General features: G+C 51.2%; 1 pseudogene; it reads left to right on the top strand.

The window, feature by feature from the left end:
• Positions 1-13,112, top strand: part of MYH16 (myosin heavy chain 16 pseudogene) — a 44,807-nt pseudogene that overhangs the window by 6,526 nt on the left and 25,169 nt on the right.

The raw sequence follows: 13,112 nt of genomic DNA, 5'->3' as shown, positions 1-13,112 counted from the left end.
CGGCAGCCCACCAGGCTCCCCCATCCCTGGGATTCTCCAGGCAAGAACACTGGAGTGGGTTGCCATTTCCTTCTCCAATGCGTGCAAGTGAAAGGTGAAAGTGAAGTCGCTCAGTTGTGCCTGACTCTTAGCGACCCCGTGGACTGCAGCCCACCAGGCTCCTCCACCCATGAGATTCTCCAGGCAAGAGCACTGGAGTGGGGTGCCACTGCCTTCTCCAAGGGTAGGGCTGCATCTGCTAAACTGAGTCGGGGTGAGGGGTTTCGGGGCCCAAGTCCCCTCCTGCCCCACCCTGCCGGCCCCGATGGCTGGGACCTTTCATCGCTTTGCCTCTCTGCAGCCACTCCCCTCTCTGCCCGTCACTTGTCTGCACCCGCTCTCCACCTGCAGTGGAGAATCTGGTGCCGGCAAGACCGAGAACATGAAGAAAGTCATCCAGTACTTTGGCGACATTGGAGGAACTGGCAAACAGTCCTCGGATGGGAAGGTAGGGCCGTCTGGGGACACTTGGGGCCTAGGGTCCACACAGCAGAGCCCTGTGACCCTCACAGCTGCTCTCTGGGTTAGGGCCACTTTATAGATGAGGAGATGGTAGCTGAGAGATAAGCGACTTGGGCAGAGTCCCATAGAGAGAAGGTGGCTGCAGACCCAGATCTGACCCACTGGATGGACTCTGATGCTCCAGGCCACGTCTGCCCCTAGAAGTGCTGTGCCAGAGCCCCTTGTGCTTGGCAGGGGAAAGAGGGAACCGCCAGCTCCTGGTTACGCTGCTTCTGCAGGCCCTGGCAACCCCAGGGCTCAGGGAGCACTAGCTGGGCCAGTGGCAACTGTAAAAAGCCAACAGAGAGGAAAGGAAGACTTTGCAGGAGCACCAGGGGTGCCCAGGGAAGGGTTTCAAGGTTCACAGAGGAGTCTCTCCACCAAGAGCAAAGGAAAGAAACAGCAGCTAAGAATCAAGGCCTGTCATCTGGCAGGGGTGCTCCGACAGGGACTGCAGGGGCACAGTCCTCAGGCGGTGGCCCTCCTCCCAGGTCCCCTCCAGTCCCGCTCTGCCAGCCTCCCCAAGGCCGTGCCCCTCCTGGGTTCCTGGCACATACACCACTGTCATTTGAAAGCCCTGGCTTCCCAGGCAGCAGCCGACAGGCCACCCCACCTAGTGTTTCTCTCTGGGTCAGGGGTCCCCGGAGGATCAAATCATCAGGCAACGCTGAGCTGGAGGCTCCAGAAACAACAGCTCCTCCTGCTTCGTCAGTGTGACGGCGGCAGGGTGGCCCCAGGGTGGTGGGACAGGCTTTACCACCCCGCCCCAGGGAGGAAATCAGGGCTGACTGACACTCACCAATGGGATGACCCAAGTCCCAGCATCTCCTTCCCAGACACTGGTATCAGTCAGGAGTTTCCCCGGCGGTCCAGCGGTTAAGACTCCACACTGCCAATGCAGGGGACATAGGATCAATCCCTGGTCAGGGAGCTAAGACCACCCACGAGTCGTGTGGCACGGCCCCAAAATATTAATAAATAAAATGGTTCATAATAAATAATGCTTTAAAAAACAAACAAAAAGAGTCCAATTCAGCATTTAAATCCAGGGGCTTGAGTGCAGAGAAGTGGGCACACGGTGATGGAAGGACTAAGAAGTCAAAACAGGAAACCCGGAGATCGCAGCGGCTGGAGGCTGAACCCCCCCCCCGCCCCATCCACCCAGGGGCCCCGGGGCTGGCGGGATGCGGGAGAGGCGCTGTCCCCAGGGCCCTGGTGGCCCTGAAGCCTGTCTGGTGGGAGCTGGGTCGTGGATGGAGCTCAGTAGATCTGCTGCGCCTTTCCCTGCTGACCCCGTATGTCCTGCTGGGGCCTCTCACTGCCTGGGGAAGAGAGCTGGGCGGGGAGGAGGTGAGGATAAAAGGCGATGGAGACACCGAGACTCGTGTTCCAGGAGAGTTTGTCCTTGACTGATCCGGCGTCTCTCCATAGGAGGCACGGTACAGCGCCCTCTATGTGTCACTTCAGTTGCTCAGTCGTGTCTGACTCTGTGACCCCATGGACTGCAGCACGCCAGGCCTCGCTGTCCATTGCCAACCCCCGGAGCTTACTCAAACTCGTGCCCATTGAGTCGGTGATGCCAACCAACCATCTCATCCTCTGTTGTCCCCTTTCTCCTTCTGCCTTCAATCTTTCCCAGCATCAGAGTCTTATTTCTAATGAGTCAGTTCTTCGCATCAGGTGGCCAAAGTATTGGAGTTTCAGCTTCAGCATCAGTCCTTCCAATGAATATTCAGGACTGACAACTCCCACCACGCCTGCCTAAGGCGGAATTCCAGAGGGTTTTAGCCTCTCCTGCAGGGCACCCCTCTGCTCCATTAGATGCCCCAAAACTGCAGGCTACCCCCAGACCCTAGGTTTAGCTCCAAGACCTGTCCACTTCCTTCTCTGCCTGTCCAAGTGGGAAGTCCACAACTCCACGTACAGCCACCTCTGGCCCAGTCACCTTTCTGCAGTGCCCTTAGAATTCGGGGTGGGGGGGTGGGGGGAGGGAGGGTCAATGAGTGACCGCAGCCAGAGAGTGACAGGGTGACAAGCTTGGTCTGGAGTGCCACACGTGCTCCTTCATGACCCTCCCCGCCCAGGGCAAGTTCATCCGATCCACTTCGGAACTCCGGGCAAGCTGGCAGGAGCTGACGTCGAGAGCTGTGAGTCAGGCTTTTTTCAGAGAGTTCTTGGGGGCAGGACCAGCTACCGTCATGGGGTGCAGCGCACAGTGAAAGCACGGGCCCCTTGTTCCAAAAGTACTGAGAATTTCCAAATAGCAGCAGAGGGACTCAAGCGTGGGGCCCTGCTGAGCACAGCCTGGATCACATGCGGGAGGTCAGCCCTACTCCCAGGCCCCCCTCCCTCAGGAGCCAGCCCCCTGCCCTGGCCATGGGTCTGGGGGAGAGGGAAGAGGACTCATGCCTGGACATGGCACTGGGCTTTATGGGGAGGGGATCCCTGCACTCCAGGGAGAATGGGCTGAGCTCATGGGCACATTGGCTTCTTCTTTTCCAGATCTCTTGGTGAAATCTCGTGTCATCTCACAGCAAGCAGATGAGAGGAGCTACTACATTTTCTACCACATTCTAACAGGAAGCCTGAGCTTGTCAGTAAAGATCTTCACGTCTCTCTCATTGTCTCTTAACTGCTTTTCCGCTATTTCCAATAATGAAAGAATCTCCTGTGTGTGGAGGGGTTCTGTGGTTCTACACAAATCTGTTTAGTTGAGAATTATGTGAAGAGGTTACAGGAAAGTTTCTCAAAGTTCTACTCACACCCACCTTCACAATAGCCTATGAGGCTTCACACCATTGCTGGCCCATTTCACAGATGGGGCTTTGAGATGCTATGGTTGAGATACAGACCTAGGGTATAGGATTTTAGATCCACTTGCCTTCTCCCCTGACTCCTTGTCTGGGTTTCCCAAGTGACTCAGTGGTAAAGAATCTGCCTGCCAATTCAGGAGACACAGAAAACGCAGGTTCAATCCCTGGGTTGGGAAGATCCCCTGGAAAAGCAAATGGCCAGCCCACTCCAGTATTTTTGCCTGGAAAATCCTATGGACAGAGGAGCCTGACAGGCTACAGTCCATGGGGTTGCAAAGAGTCAAACACGATTGAGCAACCGAGCATGCATGCATGCCTTCCATAGCTTGGTCAGACAGCAGCAGAGAGGTCAGCCCAGGACCACTGCACGTGGACATAGTCCTGTGAGCAGTTCAGCAAGCAGACTGCATTCATGCCCTCAGTGGGATGCCCTTGTGCAGGCAACAATCTACTCAACTGTCCATGGCAGACCTGCTCAGAATCTAAGGTCCAGAGTGAGATGAAGACTCGGTCTTCCACATACACACCTCTTTTCCCAGCCAGAGACAAGGGCATTGAATACCACCCCCTACCCACACACATGGGTTTTATTTGTGTTGGAAATGGTGTACTTTTTAATTAATATATGCCATTTTGAAATTGGAAGGTGTCACATAAAAACCAAACTTCTGGTTTCTCTGGAATAGCAGGACATCTGGTAGGCATGGCCTGCCCTGGCATGTGGCACGAGTCAGGGAAGTTGAGTGGTAGTGGGCCCTTCGGATGGAGCTCAAGCTCTCCTGTTTACCACACTCCCCACCAAGCCCTACTGCCTGCCTGACCCTGGAGCAGAGTGGCAGGCACCATTCATCTTCCTTCTTGGGCTGTAGTTTTTTCTTAACAGTAGAGAGAAAAGGAAAGGACAATATGTCTCGCACCCATGTCTCTTCCAAAAGCGAAAAAGACAGAACAAGAGGGGCACATATTTGAAGAAAAATAGAAGCGAGTGTATTTCTTTGCAAAAGTGACAGCATCCCAGGCATCCTATATGCAAGTGATTCCTACTGCCTGCTGCAGTCTTTGGGTTACCTTCTGCCTTTGAGCATGACCTGCTCTTTACAGGAGACAGAATGGAGAAAGAGGTGCATTCATTTATTCCAGAAACACCTACTAGTTATCTACCAGGTGCCAGGTCCTGGGCCAAGTGACAAAGGGCACAGCCACATTCCTGAGACCCTCCTGTCTCTCCAAAGTTCCTCACGTGCCTCATTCAAGTCCCTCGATGAGTCCAGGTGACCTAAAGGGGCACGGAGCACGTTGTATTCAGCTCTGTAACCACCACAATGACACCATCATACCTGGCACAGGGGAGGCATTTAGAGATACAGGTTAAAAATGAAAAAGAATGGACTTCTCTGGCATTCCAGTGGTTAAGACTTCGCCTCCCAATGCAGGGGGTGTGAGTTTGATCCCTGGTCAGGGAGCTAAGATCCTGTATGCCTCAGGGCCAAAAAGCCAAAACATAAAACAGAAGCAATATCGTGACAAATTCAAAGGACTGAAAACTGGTCCACATCCAAAAAATTAAAACTAAAAAGAAGGAAACCACGCGTCACCAGCCCGCTAACCTGCTTTCTTGCAGAAAGCCTGCTGCTGGTCCCCAACCTGAAGGAGTACCACTGGGTGAGCCAGGGCATCACTGTGGTGGTAACATGGACGATGGGGAGGAACTGCAGATGTGAGTGGGTGGGCATAGCCAGCAAAAGACGGGGGAACTCTGGGGCCCTGCAGGCACTGCCATCTGAACTGGGTGGGGCAGGGTCAGAGGGGACACGAAGAGTTGCCAGGCAGCAGCCTGGGTTCTCCCAGGCTGTGGAGATTGCTGGGGTTGCAGCCGGTGTTTTCCCCAAGCCTGTCATAGAGAGCAGCGCTTCTCTGCAGAGTTGAACTGTTACTCGACAGGGACTTGCGGGGCGGTCTACTCCACATTCCTCCGCCTCCCCAGCCCAGCGAGACATCACCTTCTAGTCCCACCAGTTCCCACAGCACCTCTCTCTCCTCCTCTGTGACGCTGAGCACCTGGGGCTTCCATTAGAATACTGTGTAACTCTCTCTTTTTTGACAAAAGAATCAAATCCTGATGCATTGATGCATTTTTGCCTTCCCCTTCTCTAAGGACCTAGCAAGGAGCCTGTACAGTAATAATGGTGGGGATTATAACACTATTTCCCATTTGTTCCTATCACTGTGGTTTATCTTTATGATCACCTGCTGCTTCTTCTGCTGCTGCTAAATTGCTTCAGTCGTGTCCGACTCTGTGCAACCCCATAGACGGCAGCCCACCAGGATGCCCCGTCCCTGGGATTCTCCAGGCAAGAATACTGGAGTGGGTTGCCATTTCCTTCTCCAATGCATGAAAGTGAAAAATGAAAGTGAAGTCGCTCAGTCGTGTCTGACCCTTAGCGACCCCGTGGACTGCAGCCTTCCAGGCTCCTCCATCCATGGGATTTTCCAGGCAAGAGTACTGGAGTGGGGTGCCATTGCCTTCTCCGTTATGACCACCTACAGGCCCCATTTTGCAGATGACTTCACTGAGGCCAGAAGGTTAAATGAATACAAGGACTGCCTTGCAGAGCATCTGGCCTGGGCTCCTTGGAGGAAAGACTCACCCTGGTCAGGGTCTGTCTGGCCATTGGTGCCACCTCTGGCACCAAATGGTGGCCTCCACTCTGAGGAACAGGAAGCCAGGAGCTCCTTGGTGTTCCTCCCCCGGGAGCCTTGCAGAAAGCCTTTGATGTGCTGGGTTTCAGCGCCAAGAAGATCGGCGTGTATAAGCTGAACGGGGGGCATCATGCACTTCGGCAACGTGAAGTTCAGGCAGAAGGCCAGAGAGAGCAGGCCGAGGTAGGCCCCAGAGAGGATAGGCGCAGGGCGGGGGCTGTGCGGGAAGGGGGTGGCCAGCAGTGGGGGCAGGGGAGGCTCAGGACTCTCCAGGCTTCCTGCGCATGTCAGAGACCCTTGGTAAACTGAGGATGCTCCTTTCATACCAGACATCAAGAGCTGCAAAAGGCGTGACAGTCAGAGACATAATTTTGGTTTCTATATCACCCTGCCGCGTGACCTTGAGCGAGCAAGTGTGGAAACTGTTATCAGACTTCTGTTTTCTTTCTTTCCCCAATATTCCTAAATTTTTTAAATCAAAATATAGGTGATATACAATATATGTTACAAGTGTACACTATAGTGCACAATTTTTACACATTATACTCCATTTATAGTTATTATAAAATATTGGCTATATTTTTTCTGTGCTGTACAATAGATCCTTGTAGCTTATTTTATACCTAATAGCTTGTTCCTCTTACTCCGCTACTCCATCTTGCCCCTACCCATTCCCTCCCCACACTGGTAGCCACTAGTTCGTTCTCTGTATCTGCGAGTCTGCTTCTTTTAGGTTATACTCACTAGTTTGTTATATTAGATTTCACATACAAGTGGTCTTTAGCTGTCTGACTTATTGCACTGACCATAATGACCTTCCAGTCCTGCCAAACTGCTGCAGATGGTGAATTTTCGTTCTTTTTCATGGCTGCATAGCATTCCGTTGTATATCTCTGGCACAGACAGCTTCAGACCCCAGTTTTCTCAATGGCAACATGGGCGGTCTCCCCATCTCTCCCCATAACCCCTTCTCTAAACACAATAGACAGGGGCTATGGTTCTCCAGGGCAGGGCACCATCTTTCACTCCCCTGCTTTTTCTTTCCCTGCTCAGTGGCTGACAAAGTTGCCCACCTCATGGGTCTCAACTTCAGGGAGCTCCAGAAGGGCATCACCAGGCCGCAGGTCAAAGTAAGCAACAAGTTTGTGCAGGAGGGCCAGAACATGGAGCAGGGCCAGAACCCCATCGGGGCCCTGGGCAAGACCGTGTACGACAAGATGTTCAAGTGGCTGGTGGTCAGGATCAACAGGACCTTGGACGCCAAGATGCAGAGGGAGTTCTGCACTGGGACACTAGACGCTGCCGGCTTCGAGATCTTGGAGGGGTATCTGGCCTCACTTTGCCGTAGCCACCCTCCTTTGATAAGAACCTTTTCACCAGGGTTCTCTCGCTTCTCACCTTTGACCTGGGGCCAGCCAATCTCAGTCTGCTCCTGGCCTCCAGCTTCTGGCCTCCAGAAAGTTCCATCTTCATGTATTGCTCCAGGTCACAACAGGTAGAAGGAGTGGTGCGCTGGCTGGAGCTGGCCTGTCCCAGCTCACCAGAGCTGACTGGGGGAACTTTCAGGAATTCTGAGAGCCGGTCAACACCCTGTTGCTGACATGTCCATAGTACATTTACATGGCCAACACTACAAACCAGGAGCTTTTTTTTGAGAGAGAGCTGATTTATCAGCACAGTACTGGTGGTCCCTGTTTCTTGCCCAGACGAATGAGACTCAGGTCTCATCACAAGACGAGTGCTGTGCATCAGGAAGATTTTGCCTTTATGATTATGAGTTAGGAGGCCCGGTTCTGGACTTGGGTTGGCCACCAACCAGCTGTGTGGCCTTTGGACAGTGGCTACCCCTCTCTGAGCCTCACCTGTCTCAACTCTAAAATGACCCGGCCGGAGGTGATGACCTCGAAGGTGCACTCCAGCTCTGCTCTCCTATTATTCCAGGACTTCTGTTAGCCACAGCTAGGGTTTTAAAAAATAATTTAGCCCCATTTCTATCAGGCTTCCCTAGTGGCTCAGCTGGTAAGAATTCACCGGCAATGCAGGAGACCCCAGTTCCATTCCTGGGTCAGGAAGAGCACCTGGGAAGGGATAAGCTACCCACTCCAGTATTCTTGGGCTTCTTGGTGGCTCAGCTGGTAAAGAATCTGCCTGCAACGTGGGAGACGTGGGTTTGATCCCTGGGTTGGGAAGATCCCCTGGAGGAGGGAAAGGCTACCCACTCCAGTATTCTGGCCTGGAGAATCCCATGGACTGTATAGTCCATGGGGCTGCAAAGAGTCGGACGCAACCCAGTGACTTTCACTTTCAATTTCTCTCAGGATCCAGAAGGCTAATTTGGCTGCTGTCTACAACAAAATCATTTAATTCCATAGGTGGAAAGGGCCTTAGACAGAGTCTCAAACTGTGCTGCCTGGAGTCCTGGGCAGCTGCCGATGGCCAGCCGAGTGGGGCTAGAAAGGGAGGAAAGCGCCTGCGCCAACAGAGGGGTATGTGCAGTAGACAAACAGGGCTGGACTCCCAGCTCTGCCACTTCCATGCCATGAACCTCCAGGTCCCCATCTTTAATGGGGTCACCGATCATTCTTGCAGATGCAGCTTAACCATGTACGTCTGACACACGTACATGCTCAATGCAGGTGACTCTGTGATCAAAACGGCCCCTCTCCTCTGACTTGTTTTTCATAAGAGCCTTCCATGTGGGCTTTCATTCAGAGAAAGCAGTCTCTGGTTTAAAAAAAAAATGAATAAAAAGGCTTGCAAATCCCTCAAACCCCTTCATCCTCCAGATGAGGATGAGAAAAACTAGACAGAGAGACCTATCCAAAGGCACACCAGGTTGGGGCAGGGTTCAGACCCACAAAGCATCTCAAAGGATTTCGCTCCCTAGAAAGGAAATGATTTCCTCCCACGTTGGTGTTCACGCACCGCGCGAGGCTGGAGTCTGAGTTTCAGGCGCTGCAGCAGCAGTGGGGGGCTTGGGCGGGCATGGGGCAAGGCGCTCTGTGCCTGCATGGGGAGGGGGCCGAGGGGCTTATCATGGGGCCTGGGAGCACCGACTGGCCAGTTGGTGTTACGGCATCTGTGGCTGTGCCAGACACTGGCCAGCTTCAGCTCTGCTGGAGGCCCAGCCCTCCGCCCCTCCTGGGGGAGGCTCTGTCTGCATCTGGGCTGCCCCTCTTTCTATTTCCACCCCACAGTTCAACAGCTTCGAGCAGCTATGCATCAGCTTCACCAAGAAGAAGCTGCAGCAGTTCTCCCAGCACCACATGTCTGCGCTGGAGCAGGAGGCATGCAAGAGGGAGGACATCCAATGGGTCTTCACAGATTTTGGCCTTGACCTGCAGGCCTGCATCTACCTCCTGGAAAAGGGACCCCACTTCTCGAAGGAGGGGCTTAGAGAGAGGTCGGGACCCTGACTGGGGCACGTCTCAGGAGGGGATTTCACTGGGGCCAGTGCTTTTGGGGGAATCAGCAACACAGCTGACGGCTCTGGTTTATCTGACCTCAAGCTTCCTCTCTAAAACGGCACAACACCCACTGCAGTGGCCACTGTCAGCTCGGCTGTATTATGCCTTCACTCATCGGATCATCGCAAGCTCCTGTGTGCAGGGGGTAATTTATTATAACCATTTCACAGATTCCCAACACTGAGGCACCAAAAAATGAAGTTGCTTGTCCATGGTCATCCATCCTATGAAAGGCAGAGTCAGGTTTTAACCAGGCTGTCTAATAGCCTCCCATGTAATCACATCATAGGCAATGTTTTAGCAAATGGCCCTCATTAGAGAATATATAAGATTAGTAGATGCAAACTATTTTATATAGAATGGATAAGCAACAAGGTCCTACTGTAGAGCACAGGGAACTATCATCAGTATCCTGTGATAAACCATAATGGAAAAGAACATGAAAAAGAATATACATGCATCAGATCAGATCAGTCGCTCAGTTGTGTCCGACTCTTTGCGATCCCATGAATCGCAGCACGCGAAGCCTCCCTGTCCATCACCAACTCCTGGAGTTCACTCAGACTCACATCCATCGAGTCAGTGATGCCATCCAGCCATCTCATCCTCTGTCGTCCCCTTCTCCTCCTGCCCCCAATCCCTCCCAGCATCAGAGTCTTTTCCAATGAGTCAACTCTTCGCATGAGGTGGCCAAAGTACTGGAGTTTCAGCTTTAGCATCATTCCTTCCAAAGAAATCCCAGGGCTGATCTCCTTCAGAATGGACTGGTTGGATCTCCTTGCAGTCCAAGAGACTCTCAAGAGTCTTCTCCAACACCACAGTTCAAAAGCATCAATTCTTCGGCGCTCAGCCTTCTTCACAGTCCAACTCTCACATCCATACATGACCACTGGAAAAACCATAGCCTTGACTAGATGGACCTTTGTTGACAAAGTAATGTCTCTGTTTTTGAATATGCTATCTAGGTTGGTCATAACTTTCCTTCCAAGGAGTAAGCGTCTTTTAATTTCATGGCTGCACTCACCATCTGTAGTGATTTTGGAGCCCAGAAAAATAAAGTCTGACACTGTTTCCACTGTTTCCCCATCTATTTCCCATGAAGTGGTGGGACCGGATGCCATGATCTTCGTTTTCTGAATGTTGAGCTTTAAGCCAACTTTTTCACTCTCCTCTTTCACTTTCATCAAGAGGCTTTTGAGTTCCTCTTCACTTTCTGCCATAAGGGTGGTGTCATCTGCATATCTGAGGTTATTGATATTTCTCCCGGCAATCTTGATTCCAGCTTATCACTCTGCCCCGTACAGCAGAAAAAAACACAACATTGTAAATCAACTATACTTCAGCAAAATAAATTTTTTAATTGGAAAAGAAAATAAAAAAGGATATGTATTGTTTGATTAAATGCATCAAGTGACAGAAAAAGGACATTAATGAGGCCGATGACAAAACGTGAACAGAGTCTGTTCACAGTATTGTACTGATGTTGATTTCCTAGTTTTCATTATTTTACAGAGTTTACTGTAACATTTGGAGAAGTTGGATGAAGGATGTATAGGAATTCTTTGCACTAGTCTTGCAAGCCTAAAATTATTTCAAAATAAAGAGATAAAAAAAAAAGAATATACCTTGTCTCCAAAGTTCATCCTCGGATCCATCATAGAGAAGTTATCATCAAGGAAGCCAGGGGTCTTCAATGGGAGGCTTTCCTCTCTGGAAAAGTCACCAAAAACAGTCTGTGGGGACTTCCCTGTGGTCTAGTATGCTCTGTGAGATGGCCTAGTTAAGAGTCTGTGTCCAGCGTCACAGAACCCAAAAGGCCCTCATGCTTGAGCTTTGGGAACAAGCATTGCCCTCTTCTAGGAGTCTGCTTCAGAAATCCAGACCTTCCACGGGAGAGGGCATATTGCATCACTAAGGGCATTTGTGAGCTTCTTTTTCTGGTGGGAAGAAACCTAGAACCACATGAGGCCCAGGTTGCCAGGAATGTCACTGAGAAGGAGGAACAGATAAAAGAGAATTAAACATGGGGAAGACAGGTGTCATTGACGTCACGATTTTTCTGAGAGGCAAGTCTGCCTGGCACCTGGGATTAGCATTTGGGGAGCTACGTAGCACCCTAGAGATGTCAGTCTTCCCTTCTCTTGGACCTGATGAATTCTAGCCTCTTTCAAGTCTAAATAGCCATGGCATTCGAAGACCACGGAAAACCAGACCACGCTCAGAGGTTGCTGCCCAGTTCTGCATCCTGGCTGGCCACATCAGGTGTGGGGCACCCCTCCCACCAACCCCAGGCCAGTGCCAGTCACCTCGCTGGCCTCCTCTAATGCCATCCACTCCTTTTTCCTTCCAGCCCACGGGCATCTTCTCCATCTTCCCCAAGGCCACAAATGCCACATTCAAGGCAGCCCTGTTCCTCAACCACCCAGGTAAGTCCAGCAACTTCCTAAGCCCAAGGGGCACAAGGGCAAGGGGCCCAAGGCCCACCCTGAGCTCGTCCACTGCTCAGGCACCGTGAGTACCTCCCCCAGGGGCCACCTGCCCAGTACCTCCACCTCCCACACATGGAAGTCCATCCTGCCATGCCCTCTCTGAGGCTTCCTGCCTTCTACTAACATGGCCATCATCTAACAGGGCGACCAGCTGATTGAAATGACCTCCCACTCCTATTTCCTCCTCACTTCTCTCTCTGGGAGAGAGAGACGTTCTCTCTTGGAACTCTCTTTGGGAGTTCCAAAGCAACCTAGCCAAGAATGCCCTCAGACCTGCCAGGGCCATGCCATTGTCTACGGCCCTCCATTTGATCTTGGTCAGAAATGGTAACACTTGCAGGGGATTAAAACTCTGCCCTTCCAATTAACTGTGGAAAATTCTGAAAGAGATAGGAATACCAGATCACCTGACCTGCCTCTTGAGAAAATTGTATGCAGGTCAGGAAGCAATATTTAGAACTGGACATGGAACAACAGACTGGTTCCAAATAGGAAAAGGAGTACGTCAAGGCTGTATATTGTTACTCTGCTATTTAACTTATATGCACAGTACATCATGAGAAATGCCGGGCTGGATGAAGCACAAGCTGAAATCAAGATTTCCAGGAGAAATATCAATAACCTCAGATATGCCGATGACACCACCCTTATGGCAGAAAGTGAAGAACTAAAGAGCTTCTTGGTGAAAGTGAAAGAGGAGAGTGAAAAAACTGGCTTATAGCTCAACATTCAGAAAACTAAGATCATGGCATCCAGTCCCATCACTTCATGGGAAATAGATGGGGAAACAGTGGCAGACTTTATTTTTTTGGGCTCCAAAATCACTGCAGATGGTGACTGCAGCCATGAAATTAAAAGACACGAAAATAAAATAAAATAAAATAAAAGACACGTACTCCTTGGAAGAAAAGTTATGACCAACCTAGACAGCATATTATAAAGCAGAGACATAACTTTGCCAACAAAAGTCCATCTAGTCAAGGCTATGGTTTTTCCAGTAGTCGTGTATGGATGTGAGAGTTGGACTGTGAAGAAAGCTGAGCACGGAAGAATTGATGCTTTTGAACTGTGGTGTTGGAAAGACTCTTGAGAGTCCCCTGGAG

Source organism: Bos taurus, chromosome 25 (assembly GCF_002263795.3).
Source record: "Bos taurus isolate L1 Dominette 01449 registration number 42190680 breed Hereford chromosome 25, ARS-UCD2.0, whole genome shotgun sequence".
NCBI lineage: Eukaryota > Metazoa > Chordata > Mammalia > Artiodactyla > Bovidae > Bos > Bos taurus.
The sequence above is the reverse complement of the archived record's forward strand: the minus strand, read 5'-3'. Positions and strand labels throughout refer to the sequence as shown.